This window comes from Raphanus sativus, chromosome 7, assembly GCF_000801105.2.
Source record: "Raphanus sativus cultivar WK10039 chromosome 7, ASM80110v3, whole genome shotgun sequence".
Classification (NCBI taxonomy): domain Eukaryota; kingdom Viridiplantae; phylum Streptophyta; class Magnoliopsida; order Brassicales; family Brassicaceae; genus Raphanus; species Raphanus sativus.
This window is the reverse complement of record NC_079517.1, coordinates 24,708,376-24,720,625: the sequence shown is the minus strand read 5'-3', so window position 1 is coordinate 24,720,625 and position 12,250 is coordinate 24,708,376.

Below are 12,250 nucleotides of genomic sequence, written 5' to 3'. Positions count from 1 at the left end.
GACTTTAATATTTTTAGTCGGAAGCAAAAATATTTTTAGCGGGAAACTAAAATAGAAGACTTCCTAGACAACTTACAAGTAAGTCGTCTAGTTTAAACTATTTAAGCAGGAAAAAAAATTAAAAACGTTTAGGCGGAAATATTTGGACGACTTACCTGTAAGTCGTCTGGTTTAAATTATTTACCAGACGACTTACAAGTTAGTCGTCTAGACCCTAAACATAACCCCTAAACATGATTAATTAATTAACTAAACACTTCATAAAATCAAATTAAACTTAAAATGTCTTTACTATACACAGAAATAAACACTTATAGGTAAAAGAATAATTTTTCAAAAAAACATTCAAGCTTTCCAAAATCTAACCCTAAGAATACATACAATACTACAACATATGTTATCAAACACCTACAACCAAAGAACATCGTGATTAATTACTTTCACTCATCTATGTTGAAAACTATTCAATTTTATTATATCTTAATTTACATCATTTATATTGTTTATAGTTACATGATTTTAATTTTTAACTTGTCAAAATATTTTTTAAGAAAATTTTAAAATATTTCTAAGATCAACTACATCAGACGACTAACTTGGAAGTCGTCTAGATGACTTCCAGCATCTTAGACGACTCAGACGGCTTACTGGGGTTATATTCGTAAAAATGGCTTCTATTTTTTTGTTTGGTCACAAGGGGCTGACTATAACTTCACAAGACTTTTATGTTAGTTTTGCATTTGATTCAAGTTCGGGTAAATGTTTGCATTTAAAATCATGTTTTGAGTCATATTTGGTAAATTTCCCTTACTTTATTTTCTATAATTATACAATTTGTATTACTAAAGCTTAAAAAAATTGCTACAATTTTTTTAAAAATTAGATTTCTAATCGTAAAATCATTAGTTTTTTATCTACAAATTTTATAAATATTGTTTTGTTTAAAATTTTGATAATTATACAATTTTATATCATTTTGTTAGTTTTATACAAATTATTTAATATATTTATACAATATAAATAGATAGAAAATACTATCTAAGATTATAATCTAAATATATACATATATATTCTTCAATATATTTATAAATAAAAAAATTATTTTATCTTAATTTAACATTTAACTAAATCAATCTATTTTAAAATATATTGGTAAAAAATAATAAAATCTATAATCTTTAATACACTCTATTTTAAAATATAAATTAAATTTTGAAACATTTCTACTGCACATAGTGTAGGAAAACACCTAGTTAAACTATATGAATGAAACGTAACTTAAACTCATAATCCAATTACGATTAAGAACATTTTATACAGATTTTAGCAGTTTTGTGTATCTAACAAATACTCAATTATTCAGATTCAGATTCAGTATAAAACAAGTATGCTCTGATATTACTGTTGAAATTTCATGCCGTTTTATAACAATTTATAAATCAACTTATGAATTCATATGCCAAGATCTCATACAAATACTGAAGCAAATCTAGATCTTAGACTCTCGAATAGGATGTTATGCAGCGAAAGATAAATGAACCAAGTCGAGATTCCAAGTACTCCAAACGTCGTGCCTCTACCGATATCCATACGCACACAAACTGGAAAACCTGGACAAACTCTTTTGTCTCTCTATATTCAAGTTAGGGTTTTCTTCTTCGTCTCCGTCGTATAAACGTCGTTAAGTTTTATAACAAACTTCGACTTAACCCAATTCTCATAATGAAGAATATGGGCCAAACCCATTAATATATATATCAATACCAACGTGAATGAGATCACGATATCTTCTTTCACATGATAAGTATACAACACATATACTTATTACTAGGTGTTTTCCTGCACCATGTGCAGTAAATTTTTTTTCAAAATTTAATTTATATTTAAAATAAGGTTTATTAAATATTATAGATTTTATTATTTTTACCGATATTTAAATATAGATTTATTTATTTAAATATTAAATTAAAATAAAATGATTTTTATTTAAAAATATATTGTATAATTATCAAAAATTTGAACTAACAATATTTATAGAATCTCTAGATATATAAGAATCTAATGATTTTACGATTAGAAATCAAATTTTTTAAAAAATTGTAGCAATTTTTTAAAGATTTAGTAATACAAATTGTATAATTATAGAAAATAAAATAAAATATAATTTCGAAATTTTAATGTTATATATGAATATATTTATTTTAGAGATGATTTATGCGATATTACCATATTTAAAGAAGTTTACCAAAAATAAATATCAATATTAAATGTAAGGTATGAGTTATTACCATATTCTAAAAAGTTTATCAAAAATATAAATCAACATTAAATGAAATAATCCATGTCATATTTTTCGGAAGCCATGTCATCAATTTTAGTAGCCATGTCATATTTTTTTTTGTGAAACTGATTGTAGAGAGGACATGTGGCAATACAAATTGTATAATTATAGAAAATAAAATATAATATTATTTCGAAATTTTAATGTTATATATGAATATATTTATTTTAGAGATGATGTATGCGATATTACCATATTTAAAAAAGTTTACCAAAAATAAATATCAATATTAAATGTAAGGTATGAGTTATTACCATATTCTAAAAAGTTTACCAAAAATATAAATCAACATTAATCCATGTCATATTTTTCGGAAACCATGTCATCAATTTTAGTAGGCATGTCATATTTTTTTTTGTGAAACTGATTGTAGAGAGGACATGTGGCAATACAAATTGTATAATTATAGAAAATAAAATAAAATATAATTTCGAAATTTTAATGTTATATATGAATATATTTATTTTAGAGATGATGTATGCGATATTACCATATTTAAAGAAGTTTACCAAAAATAAATATCAATATTAAGTAAGGTATAAGTTATTACCATATTCTAAAAAGTTTACCAAAAATATAAATCAACATTAAATGAAATAATCCATGTCATACTTTTCGGAAGCCATGTCATCAATTGTAGTAGCCATGTCATTTTTTTTTTTGTGAAACTGATTGTAAAGATGACATGTGGCAAAATCATTTCTCAAATATAGTCTAGGGGATTATATCACATATAATATATATTGTTAATGTTATTTCCATAACTCTAATATATTATCTGATCTAATTTGCTTAGGTGTGTGACCCTGTAAGATCATACAATATTAGTAATGAATTTTCAATTCATAGATTATAAACGGTTTCTAACAAAATAATATAATCACTTAATATTATATGATTGTCAAACATCACACTACGACTTTAAAAAGAGTAAGTACAAATGATTTCAGGATATTCCCAATAGTTAGAGCTAGTTATGAGTAGCACTTCCAGAACCAATGATAAGAACACCTTCCTCTTTCAGTGGAGCTAATGTTTTGACCATGTTGTAATGGTATCTCCCGTTTCGAGATGATTGAACATAGAGTTGACAAACAGGTATATCCGCCTCTGGATACATCAACATAAGAGGAATCCAAGCTCCATGATCAGGTCCTCTGTTTGTATCTTCATCGATACGGTTCATTCCTCCTCCTCCCTTTAGCAGCAGTTCTTTAACCCTCTTACCCAGTTCAATTGCTCCTGGTGTTTCATACTTCAGCTGCAAAAAAAATAAGTTGACCACAAAGATTGAAAACGGATGCGTTTCTTAAACGATATGCTATCTGGTTAGGGTTAAGGACAAGCCCTAAGATTTTCTGTGTGTCGGTGAGACAAAAATCAGGGTTTGTGTAAAAAAAAAGAGGAATATTAGAGTAAACCGGTTTAGTCATTGTACGATTGGTTTAGCTATTGTGTGATTTGATTCCGGTTCAATTGTTTGTTACGTTAACTGGTTATCATTTCTCTATATATGTGAAACATTCCTTCTTTAGCAATCAATAAGAAAAGAAAGAGTTTGTTACATCGTCTTCTTCGATGAACCTCTAACACTAAGATGGTATCAGAGCATTGAGGCTCAAACCTCAATCGATCCGTTTCCTTTCCTTCGTTCTTTGACCTTGATTCATCGGTGACTCTCCCGATCGAATCTTCTCTCTCGTTTCTCTGATCTTGTGGTTATTCCGCCACGGATCTCTGTTATTCACTTTCGAGCTCATCCGATGGTGGTAACTCGTCGTTCTACTCGTCGTCTCAACCGATCGGGCGTTTCTTCAGCTCGGAGAGCTTCTATTCCTGAAGTTTCATCTCCGGTGGACTCTGATGTCGACGAGCTCTCTCCGAACAGTATTCACTCTCCTTTTAGTCTCACTAATGGCGATAATCCATGTCTATCGTTAATCTCTGAAGTACTTGATGGCAGAAACTATGATAACTGGAGTATTGCGATGAATATTGCTTTGGATGCGAAAAATAAGCTTGCGTTTATCGATGGATCTGTTTCTAGACCTCTGGAATCTCATGTTCATTTCAGGATTTGGTCTAGATGCAACTCCATGATTAAATCCTGGCTTCTTAACTTGGTATCTAAGCAAATTTACAAGAGTATTCTTTGGTTCAACGATGCTTCGGAGATCTGGAAGGATTTGCAGACGCGTTTTCACATCACGAACCTTCCTAGATCATACCAGCTTTCTCAGCAGATCTGGTCCCTCCAGCAAGGCTCACTGGATCTTGCTACTTACTATACTACCTTGAAGACTCTTTGGGATGAATTGGACGGTGCTAATTGTGTGACTACTTGTCACAACTGTGAGTGTTGCAAAGCCATGAATACTAAGGCTGATCATGCCAAAGTTATTAAGTTCTTGGCTGGTTTGAATGAGTCTTATGCAGTTATACGAAGTCAGATCATTATGAAGAAAAATGTACCTGAGTTATCTGAGATCTATAACCTCTTGGATTAGGATCACAACCAGCGGAATATCCTTCCCGTTCATAATGCTACTGCGTTTCAAGTCACTGCTACTACTCCTTCGGCTCCTCCTAAACCGGGTCGTCCTATTTGCTCACATTGTGGCTACAATGGTCATACAGTGGATACTTGTTACAAGATCCATGGCTATCCAGTCGATTTTAAACACAAAGGGAAGCAACAAACTGATAAACCTCAGTACAAGAAGCCGGCTTCTGCAAAGCCAGTGGTTGCTCAAGTTAATCTTGATGAAAATTCTTCAAACATGTTTAATACTCTCACTAAGGATCAGATTGAAGGTGTCATTGCCTATTTTAACTCTCAACTATCTTCCTCTCCAGCTCAAGTTAACTGTGTTTCTACTTCTTCTAGTGGCACTATCACCGCGTTACCTGGTATGGATTTCTCTTCTTCCACTCTATACTTTGTTGGAATGTTGAGGACAACAGGCAACTCTCTGTGTACTGAGTCTTGGATCATTGATAGTGGAGCAACACATCACGTTGCCCATGATCGGAATTTATTTGAAGAGTTATCTGATACAATGAACACCTCTGTTACCTTACCAACTGGTTTTGGTGTCAAAATTGTTGGTATTGGCAGAGTTAAATTGAGTGATTCCATGGTCTTGAATAATGTTTTATTCATTCCTGATTTTAGACTCAATCTTCTCAGCGTAAGCCAGACAACCAAAGATTTGGGCTATAGAATTGCGTTTGATCCTGACTGTTGCATGATACAGGATCTTACCAAGGGTCTGATGATTGGGAAGGGTGATCAGATTGCCAACTTACATGTGCTTGACGTTGCTGATATTGCAGTCTCAAGACCTCTTCAAGATCAACATGTTTCTGTCTCTGCTGTTGTTTTAGACTCTGTTTTGTTACATCATAGATTGGGTCATCCCTCTATGTTAAAAACCAATTCAATGCTTGATGTACTTGGTGCAAAACAAAAGAATAAAGGTGATTTTCATTGTGAGATTTGCCCACTTGCTAAACAGAAACGCCTTCCTTTCAAATCTAACAACAACATGACAGACAATCCGTTTGATCTTTTGCACATCGATGTTTGGGGTCCTTTCTCCACTCCTACTATCGAAGGCTACCGTTATTTCTTAACTATTGTGGATGATCATTCTCGCCTTACTTGGATATATCTCCTCAAAGCTAAGAATGATGTTCTATCTATCTTTCCTGACTTCCTTAAGATGATAGAAACTCAGTACAAGTCTGTGGTTAAGGCTGTGCGTTCAGATAATGCTCCTGAGCTGCGGTTTGAAGCTTTCTTTAAACAGAGAGGCATTGTTTCGTATCACTCTTGTCCTGAGACACCAGAGCAAAACTCTGTCGTGGAGCGTAAGCATCAGCACATTCTCAATGTGGCTCGTGCTCTTATGTTTCAGTCTCAGGTGCCTTTGGAATTCTGGGGAGACTGTGTTTTGACTGCTGTCTTCCTCATCAACAGGCTTCCTTCTCCTCTGCTGAAAGATAAATGCCCTCTGGAGATTCTTACTTCTAAAGCTGTTGATTACGATGGTCTTCGTGTCTTTGGATGCTTAGCATATTGCTCTACTTCTCCGAAGCAATGAACCAAGTTTCAACCTCGCTCTCGATCTTGTGTCTTTCTTGGTTATCCAGCAGGATTCAAGGGTTACAAGCTGATGGATTTGGACACTAACCAAATTTTTATCTCCAGGAACGTTATCTTTCAGGAAGATATCTTTCCATACGCTAAAGGGCAAGATGGCTCCTTTAGTGATGTCTTTTCTTCGTCATCAGTTCCGGTCATTCCTACTTCTACTGATGATTCTTTAGAAACTTCTCTACCTGCAGCATCTCCTAAACCTCCAGATGTGGCCTCTAGCTCCACTGCTCAAGTACCGTCTACTAAGAGAGTTTCTAAACTCCCCTCTCATCTTGAGGATTATTACTGCAATGTCAATGAGCTCGACAAGGACATTCCTTATCCTTTGTCTGCTTATTTGTCTTATGATAATCTCTCTGAGGAATATAAGGCATATATTTGTGCTGTTGCTCTTTATCCTGAACCCACAACTTTCACTCAAGCAAAGCGTTTTGAAGAATGGCTTGCTGCTATGAATGAAGAATTGATTGCCTTGGAGAAGAATGGTACTTGGACTGTTTGTTCTCTTCCAACAGGCAAGCACGCTATTGGTTGTAAGTTGGTTTATAAGGTCAAGATAAACGCTGATGGTGCTCTTGAACGCTACAAAGCAAGATTGGTTGCCAAGGGTTTTACTCAACAAGAAGGCATTGATTTTGCAGAGACGTTTTCTCCAGTGGCCAAAATGACTACCGTCAAGACTCTTCTTGCGGTTGCAGCTGCTAAGAACTGGCATCTTACGCAACTTGATGTTTCTAATGCTTTCTTGAATGGGGATCTTCATGAAGAGATCTACATGAAGCTTCCACCCGGTTACACACCAAGACAGGGGGAAACTTTGCCAGAAAATGTTGTATGTAAGCTCCACAAATCTCTATACGGCTTGAAACAAGCTTCTAGACAGTGGTTCTTGAAGTTCAGCAGCACTCTCTTGCGTTTGGGTTTCAAAAAGACCCATTCAGATCACACTCTGTTCATACGCAACATTGATGGTCATTACATAGCTGTTTTAGTCTATGTAGATAATATCATTATTGCTAGTAATGTGACAGATGATGTTGATCAGTTAAAGGAGGATCTTCAAAAGGCCTTCAAAATCAGAGACTTAGGTCCTTTGAAGTACTTCTTAGGTCTTGAGATTGCGCGTTCAGCTAAAGGCATTTCTCTTTGTCAACGAAAATATACTCTGGGTCTCTTGGAGGAAGCAGGTCTTATGGCTAGTAAACCTTCTCTTGTTCCGATGGATCCAAGTGTCAAATTGATTCAAGACTCTACTGAACCGCTTCTTGAGGATGCTTGTGCTTATCGTCGGCTTGTGGGGAAGATGATGTACTTGACGATAACTAGACCTGATATCACATTTGCGGTCAACAAGTTATGTCAGTACACCTCTGCTCCGAAGCCTTCTCATCTTCAAGCTGCTCTAAAGGTTCTTCATTACTTGAAAGGAACCATTGGCTTGGGACTTTTCTACTCCGCAGATCTCGTTCTTAAGGCATACACTGATGCAGACTGGGGCTCGTGTGCTGATACACGTCGCTCCACGTCTGGTTATTGTATGTTTCTTGGCAACACACTGATATCTTGGAAGTCCAAGAAGCAGAAAGTTGCGTCTCATTCCTCTGCTGAGTCTGAGTACAGAGCCATGGAGTTTGGTTCACGCGAAGTCATTTGGTTATATCATCTTCTCGCCGAGTTGCAGGCTCCACAGGCTGGTCCTATTCCGTACTACTGTGACTCAACTGCAGCGATACACATTGCTCACAACTCTGTATTTCACGAACGTACGAAACATATCGAACGGGACTGTCATCAAATACGCGACCGGATTGAAGCAGGCTATGTCAAGATGCTTCATGTCCGTACTCACAACCAGATTGCAGACATCTTCACTAAACCTTTGTTTTCTCCTCAGTTCTATTCTCTTGTGGGCAAGATGGCTCTCAAGTCGTTATATTTGCCATCTTGAGAGGGAATATTAGAGTAAACCGGTTTAGTCATTGTACGATTGGTTTAGCTATTGTGTGATTTGATTCCGGTTCAATTGTTTGTTACGTTAACCGGTTATCATTTCTCTATATATGTAAAACATTCCTTCTTTAGCAATCAATAAGAAAAGAAAGAGTTTGTTACATCGTCTTCTTCAATGACCCTCTAACACTAAGAAGGAAGATAGAGACCTTGTACATGGATTCAGGGAAACCACTGAAGTCGTGGATGGTTGAGTTGCAGAGAACAGTGTTGACTGATGGAAACTCGGTGTCCCAGTGTGCAGAGATGACTAAAATAGATTTGAGTTTGTGATGAAAAACTTTTTTGGACCATGATATGAAGAAGTGTCTAGCCTCCAAGGTGTCGTCTATGCTCATGAGATAAGAAGAATGTTTGATACACTCTCTCCATTGAATCTATCTATCTTACTCTCGGTGTGTTCTTGCTGATTCTTGCCTTTTTTTCAAAACGTTTCACCTGACCCAACTGAGTATTTTCTGCCTTTGTCCCACTCATATTTTATTATGTGGGTGGAAGAAAAAAGGAAGGGGCCACACACAACACCCACCTGACACAACTGATGATAGAATCAAGACAATCCCTTCAGATCAGATTCATCATCCATCATCTACATTTTGTTTGTTTCTATAATCGACCAAGTTCAATCGTCCATTAGTTTTTTTTCTTTTATTCAAACGTTTCACCAACACTATTTTAATTTTCTTCAGCCAACTATTATAGAATCACAAGCAAACTAATGTAAAGACTCAAGCAAAATAATAAGAATTCCTTCTCTTATTCAATCACTCAAACACAAAGTATCAAGCACACAAAAGCTATATGAAAGTCACACCTTGACTCCTCATCGACATCATCATATATATAGCTTATAGATAAGTCCTAATCCTATAACACAAACAAAACCTCAACACATTAGGATTAGGTCTTTATTACTTGCACACTAAGTTAGCTTAATGTTTAAGCTTAAGTCAACATTCTCCCCCTTAAGCTTAATCCTTTCTTCACTCACATCTTGAACTCCGATCAGTTCTCTCATCTCTTTAAACTTGGTTCTTCCAAGCGCCTTTGTAAGAATGTCTGCCTTTTGTTCTGTTCCCGGTATATGCTCGACTTCAACCAACTCATTTTCAACACACTCTCGAATGAAGTGAAACCGTCTATGTATATGTTTGCTCCGACCATGGAAAACAGGATTTTTAGTCAGAGCAATAGCAGACTTGTTATCCACTCGAATGACCACTCGTTCGCAAGCTTTTCCTATAACTTCACCTAGCAATTCTTGTAGCCAAATTGCCTGCTTCGCAGCCTCCGTAGCGGCCATAAATTCCGCCTCACAACTAGATAGAGCTACCACGTCTTGCTTTGTAGAACACCAAGTGATAGGGCTCTCACCTATGTAGAATATATGGCCCGTCGTACTCTTCCCGTCATCAGCATCAACGTTGTGAGAACTGTCACTGAAACCTTCCAACATTAGTCCTTTTCCACGCTTAAACCAAAGACCAAGAGTGCAGGTTCCTCGTAGATATCTTAATATCTGTTTCAAAGCGGCCCCGTGAGACTCTCTCGGGTCTTGCATATAACGACTGAGTACTCCTACACTGAATGATAAGTCAGGCCGTGTGTGCAACAGGTATCGGAGACAGCCTATGCTGCGTCGGTACTGCCCTGCATCTATCTTGCTTTCTTTATCAGCTTTAGAGAAAGCTGCATTCATCTCCATCGGAACAAGTGTTGCATTACACGAGCCCATTCCACATTCTTCCAGTATCTTGCGTGCATATCGGTCTTGTTTTAAGATAATACCATTGTTGCTTTGATGAACCTCTATGCCTAAATAGTAGGTTAACTTGCCAAGATCACTCATCTCAAATTTCCTTGACATCTCTTCTTTAAAATCCAATATGAGCTTGAGTGATGATCCAGTCACAAGTAGATCATCTACATATACCACTACAACAAGAAGATCTCCGTTCTTCTCCTTTCGATACAGTGAGGGCTCCTTAGAGCATCTCTGGAACTTCAGTTCTCGTAGTATCTGGTTTAGTTTGATGCTCCAGGCTCTAGGAGCCTGACGTAAACCATAGAGAGCTCGCTTTAGTCGGTACACTTTGTGTTCTTGTCCCTTTACAACAAAGCCTTCTGGCTGTTCTACGAACACTTCTTCCTTTAACTCACCATGTAGAAAAGCCGTTTTGACGTCTAGATGGTGAACTTCCCATCCATTAGATGCAGCAATAGAGATGATCAACCGTATAGTCTCAATGCGCGCCACTGGAGCAAATACTTCATCATAATCAACGCCATGTCTTTGAACATACCCCTTTGCTACTAATCTTGCTTTATACTTGCTGATGCTGCCATCGGCGTTACGCTTAATCTTGAATATCCATTTAAGCCCAATCGGTTTTACTCCTTTTGGCAAGTCAACAAGCACCCATGTATTGTTCTTTTCTATAGAGAAAAGCTCATCTTTACACGCATCAACCCATACCTTCAAATTCTTGGCTTCTCCAAAGTCGTATGGTTCATCGTTCACGAGCATCAGTAGTCGTTCACACTCTATTTCTGCGAGAATAACATAGTCATCTAGATACGACGGTTTAGTAGTTACTCTTTGTGATCTCCTTACTTGTGGTTGTATGTTTCCTTCGTCTTCATTATCAAGTTCGTCTCGGTTTTCACCATCAAGTTCTTCATCGTCTTCATCAATCTCGTAGATGTCATTGTTCACAGTTTCTTCTTGATCACTTGTTTCACTCACTCGCTTAGTCCTAATAATCAACTCTCCTCCATGCTCTGTTTTCTCTGTTTTATTTTCTCTGTTCCACTTCCATGCTCTGTTTTCGTCGAACCAAACATCTCTGCTCACTACGATTCTCCTAGTTGAAGGATTAAGTAGACGATAAGCTTTGGAACCAGGTTCCGTTCCCAAGTGTACGAGTTCTCTTGATCTGTCGTCTAGCTTTTTCCTTCCTGCAGCTTCAGTTCTTGCGTAACATACGCAGCCAAATACACGTAGATGACTTAGGTTTGGTTTGCGTCCTCGTAGAGCCTCATATGGAGTTGTTCCATCAAGTGATCTCGTTGTAACTCTATTAATAAGATATGTGGAATGTCTCACCGCTTCCCCCCAGAACTCGTTCGGAATAGTCATATGTTTCAAGATGCTTCTTGTCATCTCCAGAAGTGTTCGATTGCGTCGTTCTACTACTCCGTTTTGTTGCGGAGTGTAGGGAGCTGTGAGATGACGCTTGATTCCACTCTTATCACAATAATCTTTAAACTCGTTAGACAAGAATTCACCGCCTCTATCTGTTCGGAAAGTTTTAATCTTTCTTTGAGTTTCTTGTTCCACCATCTTCTTGAAAATCTTAAACTTCTCAAACGCTTCAGACTTCTCTCTCATCAATATTGTCCACATGTATCTAGTATGGTCATCAATGAGTACAAATACGTATCGTTTCTGAGCTGGTGTCATCGGTGATATGGGTCCACATAGGTCACCATGGACTAGCTCAAGTACCTCAGATGCTCTATACGAAGTTGATTGTGGAAACGATCTCCTCGTTTGCTTTCCGCGTAGACACGACACACATGTTTCTTCTTCAACTGTGATATTTGGTAATCCACCAACTATGTCTTTGTTAATCATCATCTTCATCTTCTCCTTATTGATATGGCCCATACGAGCATGCCACATCGTTGATGTACCTGCTGAGGATGTGTGTAAGCAGAGGGTTTGATCAGATTGC